Genomic DNA, 22,909 nt, shown 5'->3' with positions numbered 1-22,909 from the left:
CATGTATCGGAATAACATTTGGGGCTTACTAAAAATCAGATTGCTGGGCCCATCCCCACAGTTTCTGAATCAGAATTTCTGAATGGTGCCTGATAATTGCATTTCTAACAAGTTCAAGTTCCCAGGTGATGCAGTGCTGCTGGTCCAGGGACCACGTGTTGAGACTACTGTCCTAAATGAAAGAAGCCAGGGAGCTGGGCCGGAGAGGGAAATATGAGCGAATGCACAAGATCCAGCTACTTCTTATTCTCAAACTCTGCAGTTGGCTTCAGAGGCCAGGACGCTTCTAAATTCCAGAGTATGGGTCACTATAGATGGGGCTGTACAGAAAGTCCAAGTGGGATTAAGTTGAGTCCAGGCAGCTGGGACCCCCCCCAGTGTTTGGGTAAGGCGTGGGTCTGAAAGAGAGTCTGTGGGTCTGGATGGGCTCTGATCAGAAATGTGTCACATGTGTAATTTCCTATTTTCTAGTCATATTAAAAAAAATAGAGGGGCACCAGGGTGGCTCAGTCAGTTAAGTGGCTGCCTTCGGCTCAGGTCATGATCTCAGGGTCCTGGGATCAAGCCCTGCATCAGACTCCCAGCTCAGCGGGGAGTCTGCTTCTCCCTCTCCCTCTGCCTGCAGCTTCCCCTGCTTATGCTCTCTCTCTCTCTCCCTCTCTCCCTCATTCTCTGTCAAATAAATAAATAAAATAAAATAAAAACCTAGAAAGAAACCGTGAGAGTAACTTTAACAATATGTATATGGAATCTAATTATCCAAAATCTTACCATTTTAACATGTCATCAACATTAAAAATTATTTATGCAAGAGTTTGCAGTCTTTTTTTTTTCTGCTAAGCCTTGGAATCCGGTTTTATACCTAGAGCATATCTCTGTTCGGACTAGCCACCTTTTTCAGGGGCCGCATGCACGCAGCACAGGTCTCGATACACCACGTGCTGGGGCCGTGCGCTCCTGAGGAAGGGCTGATGCACACGGGTCTCCACTTCCCTCAGCAGCAGGCAGCCCTTCCTTCCTGCCCTTCCTAGAGCCCCTGGAATCTCTTCTCAGGGTCCGAGAGTCTTTCCCATGTTCTGCACCAGCAGTGCTGCTGGAGAGCACAAAAGGTCGAGTGGCCAAATCAAGTCTGCAGGTCTGAGGACAGGATCCAAGAGGTTCTAAGATATAAGCAGAGCCTGGCTCTTTGGGGGAGAGGATGAGGCTTCTGTTGGAGAGAAAATGGGTGTTGAAATTGATTGAGGAAGAGAGTGAAGAGAAAGCTGTGTTTGAACAGAGCAGTAGAACCAGGATGGGGTTTTCTTTTCAATGTGGCAAGCAGGAACGAGCTGATATTTCTAGCGCTTACCGAAGTTTTTCACAGCACTGTGTCATCCATCCCTGCACTCTCCCGGTGGCATGCTGCCCTCTCTCCAATTGAAGTCATTAAACACTCAAGTATTGAGCTCCTACTGCATGTGCAAGCCTACCGGTGAGGCAGTCTATTGTAATTATTGGGGTCATATGTTTTAGAAAGTCAGGCCTGAGTTCAAATTCCCATTTTTGCGATATGATCTTAGGCAAGTTATTTAATCTCTACGCCACCGTTTCTTCATTTGCAAAATGGGGATAATACCACCTATACCACAGAAATCTGGTGAGGTCGGTGCCTGACGTGCAGGCACTCAGTGAATGGTTAGCGGCTGGGACTAAGTGAGGTGAGCCAGGTGCCGAGGGTGCAACATTTAAGGAGGCACTTGCGCTCGGGGTCGTGCGGGTGGCACCGTGTGTGCTCTCCCCGCCATCCCCATTGTTGCTGTTGTACGATTACACTGTGGGAGGTGCCTTACACACCAGGCTGCATAAAGCCCAGTCCCTTCTCTCAAGGAGTGTCGGGTCCATGAGGGGAAAGAAGACGTATATGCACAGACCAGTCGGAGATGAGCTCGATGTCGTGATTGCCTTGAGGGAGGAAGGAGAAATCACTTCCACTGGAGGGATTCAGAGACTGTGTCCCGGAAGGATGGATGAGGTATCGGGAGGCAGAGACCGAGGGGGAGGACAGTGGGGAGAGAGAATGGTTTGGTCAAAGCCACAGCGGTGAAGAACTGTGCTCAGGGAACAGGGAATGGTTGTGATAGGAGTGCATGGAGGCAGTTAAAAGGGAAGGGTAAGAGGCTGGTTGCAGGGCTTGAAATACCAGGCTAAGGGGTTTGGATTGTACTTGGTAAAAAATGGAAAGCCACAGACCGCATTCCAGGAAGGAGTAACCAGAGTCTGCGGGTCTGGATGGGCTCTGATCAGAAATGTGTCAGACTTGATTGGCATTGCCCTGTCAAAACTGAACGCAAGCTCTTGTGCTTTGAGACACATGTAACTTGTAAATCATAGTATCCATCAGCACCCCTTTCCAACCCCACTCCCCCAAAGTAACCATGGTGACCAATGTGGTATGTATCCTTCCAGACTTTCCTCTGTTCATAGACAATATAGAGATGGAAAAAAATTGTAACCAAAATGGGATCATATCATATTTACTGTTCTGCTATTTACCTTTTTTATTGTAGAAAACATACATCACATAGAATTTTACCATTTTCACCACTTTTAAGTGTACGGTTGAGCAGCATTAAGTACCTTCACATTGTTGGGCAACTGTCACCACCATCCATCTCCAGAACTCTTTTTTATCTTCCCAAACTGAAAAGCTGTACTCATTAAACACTGTGCCCCTATTCTCCCCTACCCCACCCCACCTCTAGTAGCCACCGAATCTACTTTCCATTTTTGTGAATCTGATCACCTCAGATAAATGGAATCATACAGGATTTGTCCTTTTGTGACTGGCTTATTTCACTTAGCGTGCTGTCTTCAAGGTTCATCTATGTTATAGGATATGTCAGAATTTCCTTCCTTTTAAAGGCTGAATAATATCCCAGCTGAATAATATCCCACTGAACAATATTCCTTACTTTTATATATAATATATATATATACATATATATATATTTTGTTTGTCCATTCATCCATTGATAGCCACTTGGGTTGCTTCCACCTTTTGGTGTACTATTAAATAATACATTGTGGACATTTCTCCATGTAAGTCCTTACAGAGCCACTTCGTTCTTCTTAATGGCTGCCTAATCCTCCATCACGTGGAAGTGACCAGTCTAGAATCACACAGCTAGCTGGTGATGTAGTGGGGATTTGAATCCAGTCCTTTTTGACTCCGAAAGCTGAGGGCTTTTCACCACTTCAGGAGACATGAGGGATGCGTACATTTTGAGCCACCACATGGACAGCCTAGCTTTAGGCTGGTATAAAATAATATGATAAAACCTGACTGGGTCCTGAGAAGATTCTGATAAATGAAGTGAAGAGAGTGGGTGGAGGTCAGGCCTAGCCCTGATTTAGAAGCCCCCACTCTGTCCTCCCACACTACAGTTATCACCAGTTCTCTGTCAAAGCCGACCTGGGCCTCTCTCAGGGTAGCTCTGGAATGCAATAGTCCTCCCTTATCCACCCAGGGGATACGTTCCAGGCCCCCCAGTGGATGGCTGAAACTGTGGAGAGTACTATCTAAGCATCAGAACTGTATACTATGTTTTTTCTATACATGCATACCTGTGATAAAGCTTAATTTATTAATTATGCACAGTAAGAGAGTAATCATAAAATAGAACAATTACAATATACTCTAATAATGAATATGGTCTCTCTCTCTCTCAAAAGATCTTATTGTACCAAACTCACTCTTGTGATGATGTGAGATGGTAAAATGCCTACACGATGAGATGAGTGAGGTGAACAAGGTAGGCCTTGTGACATAGCGTTAGGCTACTATTGACCTTCAGCGACAGGAGAAAGTCTCACTGTTGACCTTCAGAAGGAGGACCATCTGCTCCTGGACCACGGCCGACCACAGATCGCTGCTGACCATGGGTAACTAAAACCTCAGAAAGCAAAACCATGGAGAAGGGGGCATTACTGTAGTAATGAATAGTAGCATCTTGGGGCCAGAAGGGCCTTAGAGTTCATCTGACCCAAATGTTTGTTTCAGGAGAGGAGGAAACTGGCTCCCCCACACGTGAGCTTCCCCTGCCTCTGCCTTGAGGATGTGGCTGCCAGGCAAGCCATGTGGTAAGAGGCTCCACGCTGTTTCCCATCCCAGTTTTATTGTCTCAGTCACCGTGTGTTGATGCTGGAAACTCATTTTCCCAAGTGCATTATTTTTCTTGTTTATTTCTCTTGTACACATGTGTTCTTCCAGAATCCTGCCTGGCTTTATTAAAAGATATTTATGTTTTCTGATCACTTCTGCTTCCTTCTGTTCCTTCCAGGAATAGAAAATCAATTGGAGTGTCATGAAGAGGATATTCCCTGAAGAAGATTGCTGGTGACAGTGGATTTGTCACCCACCTTACTTTCTTTTACTGAACAATTGGAATTTCCTCCACAGTGAGTGAGACCCGGTGTTATTACAGTGTCTGAATTCAGGCAGGCCTTTTATGGACGAGCCAAGTTTTCATTCCATTGTCTCGCTGTCATTGGCTCATCTGATCTCCACACTGGTTAATTTGTTTCAAATCCCTTCATATTGATCTAATAAAATTGGCTTGTTTAATTCATGTCGGGAAATTCTGAGAATGTTTCATTTGGACTCTGATGAGGGGTCTTTTAGTGTCCTGTCGGAGACCTCCCTTGGGAGAGAGGTTGTCCTCCCTGCAGTCTCTTGAATTTCACAGAGCCAATGCTGAAATGGTGATGAGAGTCTCCCTGCTGCCAAGTCTGGATGCTTTTATGACAAACACTTTTGCCTGTGAATGGCGCAGTTTTTAAGGTCCTATCACCAAAGGCACATTAGACTGCTGTCTTTTCCACCTCTGGAGGTTGTCTGAGCTGGTTCTAGGCATCAAAACCCAGCCTGGCATGGTGGGGCCTGCCCCTGCCCCATCCCCGCCAGCCAGGGCCGGGACAGAGCCACAGCCACGTCACCAGGCCTAGTCCTAGGCTGCTTGGTTTATAAATGCCTTCTTCTTATCTGTTGGCTATGGTCCCCCAGGAGGTGGGGGGAGCAAAACTCCCAAAGTCGAATGTTTTCTGTCACAAAAAGAAATGGATGGGCAGATACCAGCGGCCTTGGAGGGGGGGAGGGAATGAGCTAAGAGCCAACCCCATCCTGGATGCAGGACCGATTCATGGCACTCGGTTGGATGCCTGTCTGGGTACGGTTACTCACTGGATAGAATTAAAATTCTAATAGCTATGTTCCCAATCAGCAACCAATGGGATGCAGGGAGCTTGTTTATTTAACACGATCAGACCATATCCAACTAAGCTCCACTTGCATATCTCCCCTAAGATAGCTTTCATAAAATTGTGTAAACATGCTCTTAGAATCTTCTTAGACATCCCTCAAAGCCCCCTGGCCATGCACGGCCTGTCCTCAAGCCCAGGCTGTCCAGGCAGTGGCTGAGGCACCCCCTCGGTGAGAGGCTTCTCCTACATCTCCACCAGGCAAGGCAAAGAGCTGCGGCCAAAAGTGAGGTGCCCACGCACCTCAGCAGCCTCCCTGTGAGGCAGGGCCCTGGGAGCCACTGTGCGGGCTGCTGCGTCTGGCCCCTTCATTTGTCTTCATTAATGTTGTTTATAGCTGAGGCCTTTGTCACATACGTGATTAGTGAGATTCGATTCTCCTGAAGGTGTAAACCCTGAGCTCTAGCGCCAGGCTCTGAGCCCGCAGCAGCCTGGACAGCAGCTTTTCTGCTGTTGCAGGGCTCTCATATGCCTTCAGCCCCTGGGGTTGGGGCCATGCTGGAGGAGCCAGGTCTCAAATGTCAGGAACTGGTTCTTGGAGTGATTAGGGTCAGAAATAGGCTGCCTTGGTCCTTGGCCCCAGGGACTCGTCTCTGCCCGCTGTTCACCTCAGTGAGTAGGGCCTTATCCATTCCTCCCCACCAGCTCTACGTTCACCGGGTCCTCTCAGTGTTACCCCCTCAACGTCTCTTCCCTCAATCCCTTCCTCTTTCCTCCTCCAGGGTCCTGTCCTCATCTTAGGCCACCATCACGTCATGGCTGGATCCTGCGACAGCCTCTTAGTCATGGTCCCTACCTCCAGTCTTGCTCCCCTCAAATCCACCCCACATGCTGCTGGTATCCTCATCTTTCTGAAATGCGTATCAGTTTGGGCCACTCTCCTTCTCTGGGAAAAGGCCAGATTGCTTCAGCGGGTCTGTAAGGCCTTCAGGACTGGGTCCCCAGAACCCTTCCAGGCTCTAGCTTCATCGCTATGCTCATTCCCTTACCCCTGCCCCCACCTTTCTCTCCATTTTTCAGGCTATGCTTTGTCACAGGGTTCCAGAACAATTCTACCTAGTGCCTAATATCTTAGGGCTTTTAGAAAAAGCAATTTCTTAGTTTTTAACTCACTCTGCTATTTCTCAGATTAAGACAGGAGAACATGGGGAGCTGGACCAAGTGAAATGTCCTAGTCACTACTTTGCTATTTATAGTCTTCTCTAGGGACTGAAGTCTCTTCTCCGAGCTGTCATGCTCACACCACTCTAGGTGCAAGGAAGAGAACAGTCAAGTTACTAGAGTGAAAGGGGGGCAGTTTATTAAAGGCTATGCATGAAGGAACCCAGAGAAATCTGGCTTCAGGAAAAGCAGAAACGAAACAGCTAGAGGGCCCAGCCCGTCTTTCTGTGTCTGTCTCTCTCATCAGCTTGCCTCTCTCTATTCTTCTTACTTTCTCTTGACCAGCTTCCTCTGCTTTCTCATCCTATACACAACCCCAAAGGGCAGCCACATGCTAGGGTCTACATGAGCTCCCAGCTTAACACCCATGACCCACTACAGCCTCCTGTTGTCCGAGAACTGCTTTGATTGTCCTGTGTCATCTCCCTGAGGCAGGCTGCAGCAGTCCTACGTCCTGGCCAACTTTAAGACTGGTTGTCCTTGGCTCAGAACTCCTTGCATTTTTCCCCATAGCTTTGACCCAAAGTGGGGGTTACAAGGGGGTTCCACCTTCTCTATCAGGGGCTGGGAGTCGAGGCAGCTTATCAATGGGGGGGCTGTATTAGTTATTACATGAACTGTGTTAGTAACAAAGAATTTGTTATGTAACAAATTAACAAAGGAGGCTGTATTAGTAACAAAGTACCACAAACTGGGTGGCTTAAACAACAGAAATGTATTGTCTCACAGTTCTGGAGGCTACAAGTCTGAAATCAAGGTGTTGATAGGGTTGGGTCCTTTTTTTTTTTAATTTTAAAATTTTTTAAAATTTGAATATAATTGACACAGTGTTATATTAGTTTCAGGTATACAACATAGTGATTAGACAAGCTTATACATTATACTATGTTCACAAGTGTAGCTGCCATCTGTCCCCATACATCCCTATTACAATATCATTGACTATAGGGGCGCCTGGGTGTCTCGGCCAGTGGGCGTCTGACTCTTGATTTTGACTCAGGTCATGATCTTGGGGTCGTGGGATTGAGCCCCACCTCAGGATCCACACTGGCGGGGAGTCTGCTTGAGATTCTCTCTCTCTCCCTCTCCTGCCCCTCCCCTCAGTGCGCTCTCTCTCTCTCTCTCTTTCAAATAAATATTTTTTAAAAACCCAGTATCATTGGCTATATTCCTTCCACTGTGCCCTTTATTGCCATGACTTATTCATTCCATAACCACAAGCCTATATATCCCACTCCCTTTCACCCATTTTGCCCAAAACCGCACCCTCCTTCCCTCTGGCAACCATCAAGTTTGTCCCCTGTATTTATAGGTCTGATTCTGGTTTGTTGTTAGCTTATTCATTTGTTTTGTTGTTTTTTATTCTACTTATGAGTGAAATCATATGACATTTGTCTTTCTCAAACTGACTTATTTCACTTTGCATAATATCCTCTAGATTCTTCTGTGTTGTCCTAAATGGCATGATCTCATCCTTTTTATGTGTAATATTCCATGGTGTATATACACATCCTCCTTATCTATCCATCTATCAATGGACACTTAGGTTGCTTCCATAGCTTGGCTATTATAAATAAGGGTGCAATAAACATTGCATAAACATTGAGGTGCAATTTTTTTCAGTTAGCATTTTCACATTCTTTGGGTAAATACCCAATATTGGAATTATTAGATTATATAGTATTCCTATTTTTAATTTTTTGAAGAACCTCCATACTGTTTTCCACAGTTAATGCACCAAATTACCTTCTCATCAACAGCGTATGAGGGTTCCTTTTTCTCCACCTTATTGTTAACACTTGTTATTTCTTGTCCTTTCTTTTAACCATTCTAACAGGTCAGGTGTAATGTGATATTTCATTGTGGTTTTGATTTGCGTTTCCCTGATGATGAGTGATGTTGGGCACCTTTTCATATGTCTGGTAGCCGTCTGTGTGTCTTCTCCGGAAAAATGTCTGTTCAGGTCCTCTGCCCATTTTTTAAATCCTCTTGTTTGGGTTTTTTGTTTTGTTTTGTTTTGTTTTGGTGTTGAGTTGTGTAAGTTCTTTATATATTTTGGATATTAACCCCTTATTGGGTATATCAATTTGCAACTATCTTCTCCCATTCCGTAGATTGCCTTTTTGTTTTGTTGATGTTTTCTTTTGCTGTGAAAAAGCTTTTTATTTTGATGCAATCTCAGTAGTTTGTTTTTGCTTTTGTTTCCCTTGCCTTAGAAGACATATCTAGAAGGATGTTGCTACGACCAGTGTCAGAGAAATTTCTGCCTGTACTCTTTTCTGGGAATTTTATGGTCACGTCTCACATTTAGTTCTTTAATCCATTTTGAGTTTATTTTTGTGTATGGTGTTAAATGGTGGCCCAATTTGATTCTTTGGCATGCAGCTGTCCAGTTTCCCCAGCACCATTTATTGAAAAGACTGTCTTTTCCCCATTGTACATTCTTGCCTCCTTTGTCACAGATTAATTGACCAGACAATTGTGGGTTTATTTCTGGGCTCTCTATTCTGTTCATTGATCTATGTGTCTATTTTTATGTCAGGACCATATGTTTTGATTACTACAGCTTTGTAGTGTATCTTGAAATCTGGAATTGTGATACCTCCAGCTTTGTTCTTCTTCCTCAAAATTGCTTTGGCTATTCAGGGTCATTTGTATTTCCATACAAATTTTAGTATTATTTGTTCTCATTTTGTAAAAAAAAAAAAAATGCTTATTTTGATAGGGATTGCATTGAATCTGTAGATTGCTTTGGGTAATATGGACATTTTAATAATATTAATTCTTCCAATCCATGACCATAGAATAACTTTCCATTTGTTTGTGTCATCTTCAATTTCTTCCACCAATGCTGTGAAGTTTCCAAACTTTGGTTTAGTTTATGGGTTGGTTCCTTCTGAGGGCTAGGAGGGAAGGATCTGTTCTATGCCCTTACAAAGGCTGTTTTGTTGTTATGTTTCAACCCAAAGCAGATGCTAAGGGCAGGGCCAATAGCCATCTCTGTAGTTCCTCTCTTAGGTCTCCTCAGGAGCTCCCTGGTTAGCCTGCTTTGCTCGTCCTTCAGATACAACTAGATACTAGAGAGAGACATTAGGTTCAAATTGAGGTCCCCCACCACAGACAGAAAGCAACTTGTAAACTCCAAGTAAACATATTCTACAGGCAACAATGCTCCATTATACCCTTTCCAGGAATATAGCCTTTCAGTATTGTGAGACCTTTAGGGAAGGATTATTTATAACATGGATAGGTCCGTAGCTCTGATAGCAACTATTAATGTGGTCAGTACTAATTACAAGAGTAATGAGGTTACTATATGGCACATGTGTGGTGCATTAGAATTGTCAAAGGATTTTCACATACATTATTTTGTTTCTGCCTCACAACAACTATGTGAAGTAGGAAAAGCAGATTTTATTTCATTTTCTTTTTGAGGAATAATTGACATATAACATTATGTTAGTTTCAAATGTACAACATAGTGATTCATTATTTTGATTATATTGTAAAATGACCACCATGATAAGTCTTTTTTTTTTTTTTACTCATTCCTGGTTCTGTGTTTTTGGGGGGTTTTTGTTTGTTTGTTTTAAAGATTTTATTTATTTATTTGACAGAGAGAGACACAGCGAGAGCAGGAACACAAGCGGGGGCAGGGAGAGGGAGAAGCAGGCTTCCCACCGAGCAGGGAGCCCGATGCGGGGCTCGATCCCAGGACTCTGGGATCATGACCTGAGTTGAAGGCAGATGCCCAACGACTGAGCCACCCAGGTGCCCCCACCATGATAAGTCTAAACATCTGTCACTCTAGTTACAAATTTTTTTCCTTATGATGAGAACCTTTGCAATCTACTTTCTTAGCAACTTACAAACATGCAGTACAGTATTATTAACTGTAGTCACTATGCTGTGCATTGGTTACACTCCTATGACTTACTTATAACTGGAATTTTGTACCTTTTGACCTTCCTTCACCCATTTTGCCCACCCTCCAACCCCCACCTCTGGTAATCACCATTCCATTCTCTGTATCTATGAGTTTATTTATTTTAGATTACACATATGAGTGAGATCATATGGTATGTCTCTTTCTTGGACTTATTTCACTTAGCATAATGCCCTCAAATTCTTTTTTTTTAAAGATTTTATTTATTTAATTGACGAGAGAGAGAGACAGCAAGAGAGGGAACACAAGCAGGGGGAGGGTCAGAGGGAGAAGCAGGCTTCCCGCCGAGCAGGGAGCCCGATGCGGGGCTCGATCCCAGGACCCCGAGATAATGACCTGAGCCGAAGGCAGTCGCTTAACCAACTGAGCCACCAGGTGCCCCAATGCCCTCAAGTTCTATCAATCCAGTTGCAAATGGCAAGATCTCATTTCTTTCTAATGGCTGAATTCTATTCCATTGTGTATATATATATATATATATATATATACACCACAATTTCTTTATTCATTTGTCCATCAATGGACACAAGTTGTTTCCATATCTTGGTTATTGTAATAATGCTGCAATAAGTATGGGGGTGCCAATATCTTTTCGAGTTAGTGCTTTCATTTTCTTCAGATAAATACCCAGAAGTGGAATTACTAGATCATAGAGTAGTTCTGTTTTTAATTTTTTAAAGAACCTCCATACTGTTCTCCAGAGTGGCTACACCAGCTTGCATTCCTACCAACAGTGTACAGGGGTTCCCTTTTCTCCACATCCTTGCCAACACTTGTAGTTTCTTGTTTTTTGGATATTAGATATTCTGACAGGTGTGAGGTGATATCTCATTGTGTTGATTTGCATTTCCCTGATGCTGAGTGATGTTAAGCATTTTTTCATGTAACTGTGCAGATTTCTGTTATCTCTTTGTGCCTTGGTTTTTTGTCTGTAAAATAAAGATAGTAATAGCTACTCAAAGGATTGTTGCATGAGTTAAATATTAATAACTTTAAAGCACTGGCATCTTGAAAGCAAGACCTAACAGATTCTAGTTTCATAATTGTCATTCATATTACAGAGGGAGAAAGGAGATGCAGAGGTTAAGAGTCTCAGCCACAACTCTCAGATCCATGACAGAAATGGGCCTGGCCCTCAAGTTCAGGACTGGGGTGGGGAGAGGATCAAATAGGTACCTCTGTGAAACCAGAAAGGAGATGCCTCTTCATCCCTACCGCCTACTCCTGCCATGTCCTGCAGTTACTTTGCTAGAGGCTCCTATAACACCATTTCTTTCAACTGTGTTTTCCTTTATTTTATTTCCTGTCAAAGCTGTTTTGTTGTCACCAAAATTAGGAAAGTATAAAGAAAATACATTTTAGGATAAAATAACATGCATCTCTTTAGTTATGCCTATAATATCCCAAGGTCGTGCCGTATAGTCCTTTACCAGAAAGGAAAAAAGAAAATTATATACCCACATGTGTGTGCATGCACACACACACAATTACTATTAGAAGATATAAGGGAACCGGAAGATAGTACAAAATGTTTCTTTACTTTCCCATCAAGTCTCCTTTCAGTCTCTAGGTCAAGCCCTTCTCTCTTATCCCCCTGCTACATGTCCTGCCCTCCCACCTACTGGAGGCTTGTTCTCTCTCTCCCCTTCTTGGCTCCATTCTAGGATGTCTTAGGTTGGGATCTTCAGAGGCAGCTGCTGAGATGAGGGATCATGTGAAAGTGATTTATTAGGAAGCCTTTCCTGGAAAAATTCGGGGGTGGGGAGTGGGATCAGGAAGAGGGGTATAGAAAAGTATCAAGCAAAGTCTCACAGAGTTGTTCTTGGAGACAGAGGAGGTCTTACTTCAAATTCTTCTTCGTCAGCAAAGGACAGACAGAGAGCTGGATAGTTGATACCCCTGCAATCAATAATTATTGGTTGTTAAGGCCTAACCCTACCTTTCTCCCAAGATGGAAATTCCCAATCACTTTCGCAGTCCCGTGTGCAGGCCTGAGGGTCCTTTCCAAGAGGGGCAGGTGCTGGCTGTTGGGAATGAAGGCAGCACTGAGGCGGGTGTGTGAGAAGGTGGCGGAGAGATCTGAGGGGACAGGGGTCTGCTCCCTCAAGTGCGTGGCGAATCGTGGAGGTTCTGGTCCTAACTCCATCGTGTAAAGGGCTACACAAAGAACCTCCTGAGGGGGTATGAAGGGGACTTTAGATCCTTCAGAGGTGAGAGTCTACAAAACAGACACATCTTTTTGTTGTTCACACGCACTGTCTCCTTTGACGGTTTTGATGTTTTATGCTACACAGGGTCTGGGTTTTTATTTGTTTTCCTAAACTCAGAGAAGGGAAAGAAATGACAAGAGTGAAGGTAGAAGAAAACCCCACCAGTGCACAGACATAAATGTGTTTTAGTTCCATCTTACTGATTTTTAAATAAAACTAAGGATTGATGAGACTTAATTTTTCATGCCAATTAAATGCTGCATTAGGCCTATGGGCCTGGGCGCCTCTGCTCTCCTGGGAAGGGTTTCTGATTCCATGCAGGTGCCCCCATGTCCTAACACTCTCACCCCACATCTTTCTTCTTTGTCTGCCTCACCCTTCCTTCTTCTGTCCAAAATAGGCCTTGATTTCTTATTTCCTTCTCCCTTTTCCTTCTTTGAAAGCCGTAGGTTCACTAGTAGGGGGGAGGTGCTGAGAAAGGGGGTTGAACACCCAGTCTGTATCCTTTTGGGCAACAGAGTTGCATTTGAGGTGAGCTAACTCCCAGTGGCAGCGATGGAGGGCTACAGGAGAGGCAGGCATGAAGGAAAGGGAACGGGGAGGTGCAGAAAGAACGTGCTGTCTGCGCTCTGTGTGTCAGAGCTGATTTCAGAAGAGACATGTTCTCCCTAATGAGGGAAGTCTTCTACAGAAGACAGAGCAGTAGAGGGGAGTGCTTGGTGAGGAAGAGGCTCCTGGCACCTGTTGGAGGGAACTGGGTCACTCACCTTTGGTGCCTCTTGGCAGAAAGGCAACATACTTCCTAATGGAGACTAATGAAGCTGGAACTCGGAGAGAGAATGAACTGAAACAGGATTCCTCTCTGAATTGAAGGAGCTGGTTGTAATGAATGCAGTTGTCTCTCTTGAGCCTGGAAGCTCCACTCGGCATGGAATTTTGTGAAATGAGGCCCTCCTTGTTGAACAACAGATTGTGAGGAGAAGAATCTATGTTTAAATTGCTGTTACACGGAGCTAAGAAAGTTAGGCAATAGCCTTCCACCCCAACAGATCGATCCTGCAAGCTAGGTGCTCAGACATCTCAGAGAGGCTTGAAGTCTTCCCAAGTCCTCCAGCAACCTCTGAAAGGAAACAGGTACAAAAATCTTTCTGCCATGTAGGGGCTTAAGCATCTCAAGGGCAACCTAAGAATTGTCCAAGGTTGTTTTTCTGAATGGAAAGTCATCCTCAAATTGGAAGTTTGTGTTATTATGAGGAGAACAAAAGCAGACAGAACCCTCAGGTGCAAGCACTCTGGAAATCTAGAGAGATGTTTTCCTGGGCTGGGGAGTATCAGCAAAATATCCTAGACCCTGGAGCACATTAAAAGAAGGAACTGAAGGAATATTTATCCTATAACAATGTTGGATAATGAGTCTATTGATCCTGAACTTCCAGTATAATTCCCAATATCATTAACATTTCTACTGTACTGAATGGAAAAAAGCAGGATCTGGACTTGAGATATTTTACTCTTAAGGTAAGATATTTTATTGATGTTTAAACTGATAGTGATCTGTATAGTATTTGATATTTGCATTGTCATTGACAAATTTTTAACTCATGCCCTACATGACTGCCAATATAGTCTGCACTTCAGAAAAGTTTGTGTAAATTAAATTTTTGGAAATCAATCAATTTTGGTGACTTAAGGAGATAACACCATCCATCTATAAATCGTCTCCGCAGTTTACAAAGTATGTTAGTACATATGGTATCAATTTTCACAATCTCTTTATCAGGAAGTACCGTCATCTCCATTTTCCAGAAGGGGAATTAAGACTGATGCAGATGAAGGGATATGTTCAAGCTTCTGCTGCTTCCTAGCTTGTGTTCAGAAGTCTGTTCTCCCAACTATAAATCTTACATTCTTTTTTCTTTATATTTGGTATTCATTCATTAAATCAATCCCTTCACTGAATAAATGCTCATTCTGAAAGGTTAATTCTTCTGTTTTATATGTATGTCAAAAATACTTTTATTTATTAAATTATTGTTAAATTGGGGTGAAGCCATAGTGGGTCAACACTGAATGAGTGTCAACTAGGAGTGAAATAACAATGAGGTTAAGTGAATTTCCTAAATTCTTGCTGAAATTATGGTATCGGTACTGAGTAGTTCAAGCCTCTGGTTAGCCTATAAAACACCCCTATATTTTCATTTCTTGCTTTGATAGCCTGGTTATTTGCAATACCCATAAGAACACTTTCAGTGGAAGCATAATACGTGAGCTTACCCAAGACCCAAGGGCAGATCCATGTATCTGTGCGTTGAAGTTTACACAATTTGGCAGAACAGTTTTAAGAAAAAGAATACACAATTAGTGAAGGACTCTGAAGATTAAACTCCATCGGCTTCATGGTAAATCTACTTCTGTCAATAGCTGGCTCCTTCCAGACTCTCACCACGCTCCCCATCCCAGAATTACACTACCCCAATGGGCAGGAATGAGTTGGTTTTTCATCTTCCTTCATCAGCAAGGATACATCCTGGAGAGGTGGGGCGAAGCCCTGGTTGGGGACAAACATATTGAGAGTAGCTGGTCATTTGAAATACATTCAAGTTTGTGAGAACAGATAAATTACTTTCCAGGGAACAAAAATAATTTAAAGATATGCTTGAGGAACAAGTTTTAACAATCTTTGAACAAGGAATGAATATCCACAGATCAGAGGGAGAAGGTTTACCCCACATTTCAGAGGTGGATTCTGGAAACTTCTGACTGGTTAACGTTAACCACCAACAAATTTTTAAGATGCATTATCTAACAAATAGTTTGTAAAAATGTAGAAAGGGGGGGAAGACATGATTACCAGATTCTCACGTGGATTCACTAAAAAGAAATAACACAAATGAAATCCATTTCCATGTGTGTGTGTGTTTTTTTTAAGATTTTATTTGAGAAAGAATGAGTGAAAGAAAGCACAAGCCAGGGGAGAGGCAGAGGAACAGGCAGAGGGAGAAGCAGACTCCCCACTGAGCAGAGAGCCTGATGCGGGACTCGATCCCAGAACCCTGGGATCATGACCTGAGCTGAAGGCAGATGCTTAACCGACTGAGCCACCCAGGTAACCCCATTTCCATGTTTTAAATTGAAGTATTAAACCCAAAGACCAGGGGCATACATTTGGGTTTTAGAAGGCTTCTTGACAGGATCTTTCATGATATCTTTTCAAACAAGTTGGAGAAGTGTGGATTGAACTACGGAAGAGCTAAATAGATTGTTCTGGTTGACTGATAGAGTGAGATGAATTAGTGCTGAAGGGACAGCTAGAAGAGGTGCCCCTTTCTTTTCAACTCTTGCTTGTCAGCGACAATGGAGATGCAAAGATAAATATGACAGGGCTCCTGCCTTCAAGAGTTCGGCAGGAAAAAACAATATAACGTATAAACAACTAGCTATGATCATTCTGGGGAGGGCTGCACTGGGGTACATAAGGGAAATGGGATGACTGAAGTAGAACCCCTGGGGTCAGGGGTGGGAGATCTTTATGGCAGTTGGTGATGTCTGGCTGTTTCGCAAAGCTGTCTTAGAAAGCAGTGAGGATTTCAACTACAGGGGAAATGACTGGTGGAGAAGGACATCAAAACAAATGACTTTCAGGTTCTGTTCAAATGCTGAAGTCCTGAGTTGGCTCATGGTTAAATCCCCGCAGCTGGTCTTGGCACAGCCAAGTCTGCTCCCAAGTTCTGAGGATGCATCTCCACAGCCAGGCTCTGGGTGGGTGTGTCAGGGGACAGAACCGCTGAGATGGGTGACAGAGTCAGCTTGGAGACCACGATCATACTAGGAAGGAAGGAGGGGGAATGGGAAGCTTGTTAGCCTGTTAGTAGGGTCCTCGTGAAAGGAAATATGCTTGGCTGTTCAAAAAATTACAAGCTAAAGGGCCCAGGAATTAGAGGAAACTTACGGTCTGGCAAAGGGAAGCTGGCAATATGAGTGGGAGACCCTCCACTCAGAGAGATTGTATTTATATCTACAGAGTGCTAAAAACCTCCATATTCTCCTCATTGCAGTGCTTTTTCATGCCATCAAAAAGACTGATTCTGCTTTTCCAAAGAACAGTGTGGGTTATTTATTATCATTTGTAAGAAATATTTCTGCAATGCTACCTCAGGGTCTGAAACTAGCCTGGCTGGAAGAGGCATATCTAAAGTCTGAAAATCCTAATAATGTCAGCCTTGTTTCCTGTACAGAGCATGGTTTAAAGTGAAAAATTAAGTTATTGAGTCATTTAAGTACCTGGAAACAACTCATATAGACTGGGAAGAATTTATTAGAAAACTACACCTCATTCCCCCAACACAGGAGCCCACAGCTCACTGTGCACAGTTGCCAACAGCCAGATTCCATTAGATTCTATCCCTGGCAAGCATCCTGGCCTAAATCTGAATTCTGACTGGAGATCTCCTCCCCACCTGAAAGTCACCGTAACAAGATAACCAGCCACACATCCTCAAAATTCTTCACCAATGTATCTCCCTAGAGGCTCACCCTTTCTCAGATTAACACCCTCTTCTGAGGACAAAAACTGGGCATGTGGTACGAGTGAAGCCCTTTTCACCAGGCCGGCTAATTACACCCAGCCTTTCTCCAGCCGACTCGGCGTCAAAGACCCGCAAGACAATGAACTCAGGCTGCAGGGCTCCGGATAATACTGGCCATTTAATGTGCTTGAATATCACAGCAAGAGCCTTCCTGTTTCCAAGCCAGTCGATAGAGTTGCAGGGTCCTGGGTGTGTTCCTCAGCCTTTCACCGTAGACAACAAAGAGGAGTTTGAGGTTTGTGCCCTGAATACTTAGCATGAGATGCTGAGGTCCAGCCATTGCTCCACACAGCAACCAAAGGCGGTGGTACTTGGGACAAATGAGGGTAGAGCTCGGTGAGCTAGACGACACCATGCCTCTGTGCTCATAGGTCCCCAGCTAGGATGGTCTCATCGTGACTGGGAGAATATTCGGTCACAAAATATTATCTCTTCTCCTGCATAAACACCCAGCCCTCACACTTCAATTCCTTCAGGAACTTAAAAATATTAGTTGGATTTAACCATTCATTTTTGCACCCTGGAATCCCATGTTTTATTTGTAAAACCACTTGTGTTCTTTAAAATTTAATGAGACAATATTAAATAAGTCATCCAGAAGTGGCATAATAAAATGCCAGTACATCCAGGCTGTGACTCTGTTCTGCGAAATGGGTGATGCGTAAATTTGCTGCCTTTCTGTCCAAGGAACTACCCTGCTGATCTAAACATGTGAAAATGCAGCTGGGATGGGCCTTCGCCCTTTGGATCTCAGTAATAGAAAGGGAATACAGCTTTGTACATAGGCAGTCTCTTCATTTTATCCATAATAGCTTGGCAGTCAGATTATTCCCATGTTTTGGTTGAAAAAGAAATGCTATGAATAGCAATAGGGTGTGTGAGTCCATTCCATCCCTCCTTCCTCCCCCTTCTTCCCCACCCTCTATTTGTAAGCAACTCTATTCCAAACATCTCAGGCAGCTAAGAATGAAAATCTAGAGATGCTATAAAAAACATATCCTCATACTCCCACCTAGACCATGTCTAGCAAGTACTCAGGACTTGTGTACACTTGGCTAAGAATACAGTGGGTGGGTGGATGGATGAATAGATTTAGATCATTACATTATCATTTAATAATTTTTTGGCCTAACGTTCCTTTAAGTAAATAGAGGAAAACCAAGGTATCATTCTGAGAAATGATCAAGCTACTTTAAATCTTTCAGTTTTTTTAAACTAATCTCCCATTCTCTTTAACACCCTTCACCAGCTAACTCGAGGTCTTATTTTAAGAAACACCAGCCCTGGGAAGCCTTCTGTGATTTCCCAAGACTAGGTTAGTTGGCCTCATTCAGTACCCCCATAGCATGCTATTTGTTCCTATCAGAGCATCATCATGCTAGTCTGTATCATAACTGCTTGTTTAACTGTCTGTCTTTTCCACTCTTCTATAAGTTCCCCTAGGACCATGCCTGTCTTTTTCACATTTTGATCTTCAGCATGACTGTGACACATAGTAGCTATTTGATGGGCATTTATTGAATGAATGAATGACCTCACTGTAATTCAAGGTCACCCCGGACTTTGTAGCGCCAACAAGCATGAATTGTGAACCTCTTATATGTGAACATCGTGGTCTGTTTGGTTCTGTAGGTTCCCACTGAAGGATACAAGCAGTGGCCCTGCTCTCAAATCCCTTGCGCACTAGCTAGACAAATGAGACAATCAGAATCTCATCAAGAGTCACATTGACCCACTGACTTCAGCGGAAATTCAGAGGAGCAGAGATCACGGGGGCCTAAGAAGTCCTGAAGGGCAAGGAATAAATGAAACTGCAGCTGGGTTTGAAGGAGGGGTAGAATTTGATTAGGCAGAGAGGGTGAGGAGGGCACAGCAGGCGGGGGGAATAAGAAATGGGGGCAAGGGCGAGTCTGGCGTGAACGTGGACCAGGGAGGAGCCCAGCTTCACTGGAATGGAAAGGCCAGATTCCCCATGAGCTGTAGAAGCTGGGGCTAGATTATGGAGGGTTTGGAGAGCCAGACAGAGGGGTCTGAGCACCAGACACTGCATCCCGGGATATCAGCATAATATGTAGGGAATTTCATGATTCAAAGTCTTTTGAATAGGAAGAAAGTCTTACGGCCATGGCAAGGAAGACTCGGAAGGGAGATAGCTGTGCCAAGAAGGCCGCCGAGGAGCCGTGGCAGTTATCCAAGAGACACATGACACAGCCTGGGCTAGAAGTGATGTGAGAATGAAGAGAGGAAAAGGAAAACCAGGAAGACATTTTGGAGAAAGAAATGGCAGACTCGCCTCAGGTGGAGATACCCCAGGTTCTTTCAAGGTCTAAGAAGTCTGGTTCCTCCAAAGGTACATGTAGCCGCTCCCTGGGAACCTGCAACCAGGGGCTGCATGGCTCGCGAGGAGGAAGGAGATGGCTTCGGAGGTCTTCGTGCTGTGCTGACTCCCCTCATCCCCGTTTCGGGCCAACCTTCCCTTCCCTGGGGCTGTGTTCCTGTGGAGCCTCTGCTCACGCCCTGAGCACGGCCCGGAGGGTCACCTCCCGGTCACCTCCCGGCACCACAGTTCTGAGTCCCAGCCAGGGCCGGGGCTTCCGGGGACCTATCCCCTTGCTGCCTTGCAAGAGTTTTGAGTCTCTCAGGACAAAGCACCCACAAGGCTGTGCAAGAGGCTTCCCAGAAGGCACGACTACCAGTGGTTGCTAGGGAAGAATGATTTTTTTTTAAACATGTCAGCCTTTGACTGCCTTCTCCAGGGCCTCCCCAGTCCTGCTTTCCTGCTTTGCAGCAATGGCTTTTCATTGCAGTCTGAACAACCATCATGTGAATGTATTTAAAAGAAAGGGTGCCGCTTTTCCAGAATGTGCTCAGGAGGAGTAGCCACCACTCCGGGTTAAGTTCCTGGTCTGGAGAACTTGGGGACTTGTTGCCCTGATTTATCATTCTGGTGTCATTCCCAGACAGTCAGCCTGCTCCCCCAGTTCAGCTTTTCATCATCATTTCAGGGCTGTTTGCTCAGCCTTCACTATTGCTGTTGCAATTGTGTTTTGGACCTGACCTCCTGGCAGGCTGTGGGCTTGGCTGAGGAAGCTGGCAGATGCTGAGCGCCGCAGAGGAAAGCAGACCCGACCCCGTGAGGAAGGGGAGGAGATTGGGAAAGGACTCTGAGATGTGCTCCTGCTGTCTTAACCTGGGAAGGGGATCCGTGGAGCCACTAGCTGAGGTGCCCTTTTGGAGCATCCCCTGGTGACTGGGGTCGCCGTTGAGGTATTGTTCGCTGCTTCAGCTCTCCTTAATTCCGACTCCCCCCTCAGACTTTCTTGCCGTTGTCACCTCCCAACAAAATGATTCTAATTCTCTCCAAATTGTGCTTCATTTGAGATGAACCCAAAAGCTGCCCCAAGGGCAGCACACAGCTGCCTGCCTCTACTTAGGAGCCAGGGCCCCGGAGGCTGCAGGGTCCACTGGGCCCGCTAAGCTGCCGGGTACCTTGTCCCCAATGTCCCCTTCAGCCCCAGCCTGAGCCTGCAGGCTGGTGAGACAGCCTGGAAAGAGCTGGAAATCCAGGGGTCCAGAATCCGCTCGAACGCTGACTTTTCCTGTGCTGCCTACTTTATAGGAGCTGGAAACACCAGCCTCCATCTTTGCCTGGGAGGGATGGATTTAGCATTATCGACCATTTATTATGTGTCACTCTATCTCCATACGCTCTTAATCCTCAGTCCAGCCCTTGAGAAGTGATTAGTTGTGTCCTAAAGGTACAGTTGCTCAGAGAGTAAAAGTAATAACTCAAGGCTGCAGAGCTAGGAAGCGCTCACGCTGGAATCTTAAGTCTTCCTGACCTACTCCGCAGCGCCTCTGAGAAAGGGTGGGCCAGCCCGCACACTGACTCTTCTTATCCACAGCCAAACAGACAGATTAGAAGGATATTCTCAACATCAAAAACTGTGTATTGAGTCCCTTCCACATAAGGCCAGAAAATGTGTCTACCTTCTCAGGAAAAAGGCTGAAAACTCAGACTAGGTACCTAGCCGTTCCTCCCGCCGACCTCTCTTGGGGGTCATTTGATTACCTTAGGATGGGAGCCGAAGGGCATCAGGCCTTCTCTCCTTTCAGCCTACAGGAGTCAGCGCTGCTCAGTGGGAAATGTGGTCTCGAACAAGACCCTAAAGGCTGATCCCAGCTGCCTCGCTGGATGTCAGAGACCTCATCATGTAGCCTGTCTGGGGTTTCATTGCTCTGCCTCAAAAGAGGAACTGAAGGCCATGCGCTACAGAGCTAGGCAATGAAGAGAGGCGAAGCATGCCAAACAAAAGGCCATGCTCGAGGTAGTTGTCTCTTGTCCCCTCCTGGGAAAACAGAAGAAAAGAGCCATCCTCTAACCGGCTGCCTGGGACTCAGCACCCCTTCACTTCTGAAACAAGTCCTTCCTTCCTTGTTTTCCTGTCACCCCCCAACACGGGCAGATACACTCTGCTCCCTCCAACTGGATAACATTGGGATTTTCCACCCAGACAGGGGAGCTTGGGGTCCAGGCACCCTGTAGCTGAGGCATGTCTCCTGGGCAGGCTCAGTTATTCCCTCAGCCTGGTGCAGAATTCAGTTACTTCAACCCCCTCCTCCAGTAAACTGTTTGCTTCTCTAGACTCAGGCCTGTGGTAACAGACTTTGCCAAGTCACCTCACTTCTTAGCTTAGCTTCTTGGGTTTCTTGGAAAACAGGACCTTTTTTTTCTGTCTGGGTTTCAGACCCAGCCTCAGGGCATTCCTTGAGTTCGGCTGAGACTGTTCGCAGGCACCCACTAACCTGCAGAGAAGGCTTGAGCCAGACCAAGGACCTCTGCTGCCCACTGGGGCTCCGCCCAGGTCCCCTTCTTGTCTTCTGTAAATGACCTCACACTCTTTCACAGCCCTGTCCTTCCTGTGTTCTAGTTCAGCCAGGACTAATGGCTTGTATTATGTCTATCAACACCAACCACCCAGTAATGACTGTATGAAATACAGTGTTGGCAAGAATTCTAAAGTTAAACCTCAGTTTGGTGGGAAAGAATAGCCTAGCCTTGATTAGCACTGTCTGCCACGGGCATGGGAGGAAAAGGGTCAACACACAGGCAAGGTATCTGCCGTCTCTCCATCAGCATTAAGAGCTCGTTTCTCTGGCTTCACATCAAATGTTGTGTTGTGTTGTGGTTTTTTTTTTTTTAATCTTTATTCAGCTCACATATCTTCCTCTTGGATGCGCTGTAGCATTTTTTCTCCTGATAAGAGTAGCATATTTTAAAAGCACACATTTACATTTTATCATAATTTTCCCTGCCCAATACAGTGATTTTTGGAGGAAAGGTACTACTTTTGCCAGTGAATTCTGGGGAAAATCTTACACAGTTATTTCCCTCCTATCTCTTTGAGAAGTTAGAAAAAAGAAACAGCATATCTTTTTTTGGAGACAGGTACTAGAAATTTATTTACTCACTAAATAAATCTTTATTGAGTGGTTATAATGTGCCAGACACTGCTAGGCACTTGGGACAGAAAATGAAAATGACGTGGACAACTCCTACAAGAAGCTCACATTCTAGCCTGAAAAAGCCATGTTAACCACCGACCGTAGAGAGAATACAGTCTCACCACTTTCTCTAAGGGAAGCTGCCATGATGTTCTTAGAACTGGAGAACTGTTTTCACCAACTTTCATTTTCTAAAGAGGCTAAGC

At 44.8% G+C, this 22,909-nt stretch overlaps 1 long non-coding RNA gene across 1 annotated transcript in view; it reads left to right on the top strand.

Annotated features, from left to right (window-relative positions):
• LOC114217805 (uncharacterized) overlaps positions 1–4,589 on the top strand; it is a 28,760-nt gene extending 24,171 nt beyond the window's left edge. The window contains exons 3-4 of the long non-coding RNA XR_003611055.1: positions 3,712–4,119; positions 4,320–4,589. This is a non-coding gene — a long non-coding RNA (uncharacterized LOC114217805). The remainder of the gene's footprint in view (positions 1–3,711; positions 4,120–4,319) is intronic.
• The last annotated feature ends 18,320 nt before the right edge of the window (positions 4,590–22,909 follow it).

The sequence above is a fragment of the Eumetopias jubatus genome, unplaced genomic scaffold, assembly GCF_037043125.1.
Source record: "Eumetopias jubatus isolate StellerSeaLion01/CBP00866 unplaced genomic scaffold, mEumJub1_p1.0 scaffold_7, whole genome shotgun sequence".
NCBI classification, from domain to species: domain Eukaryota; kingdom Metazoa; phylum Chordata; class Mammalia; order Carnivora; family Otariidae; genus Eumetopias; species Eumetopias jubatus.
This window is presented reverse-complemented; position numbering and strand designations above follow the sequence as displayed.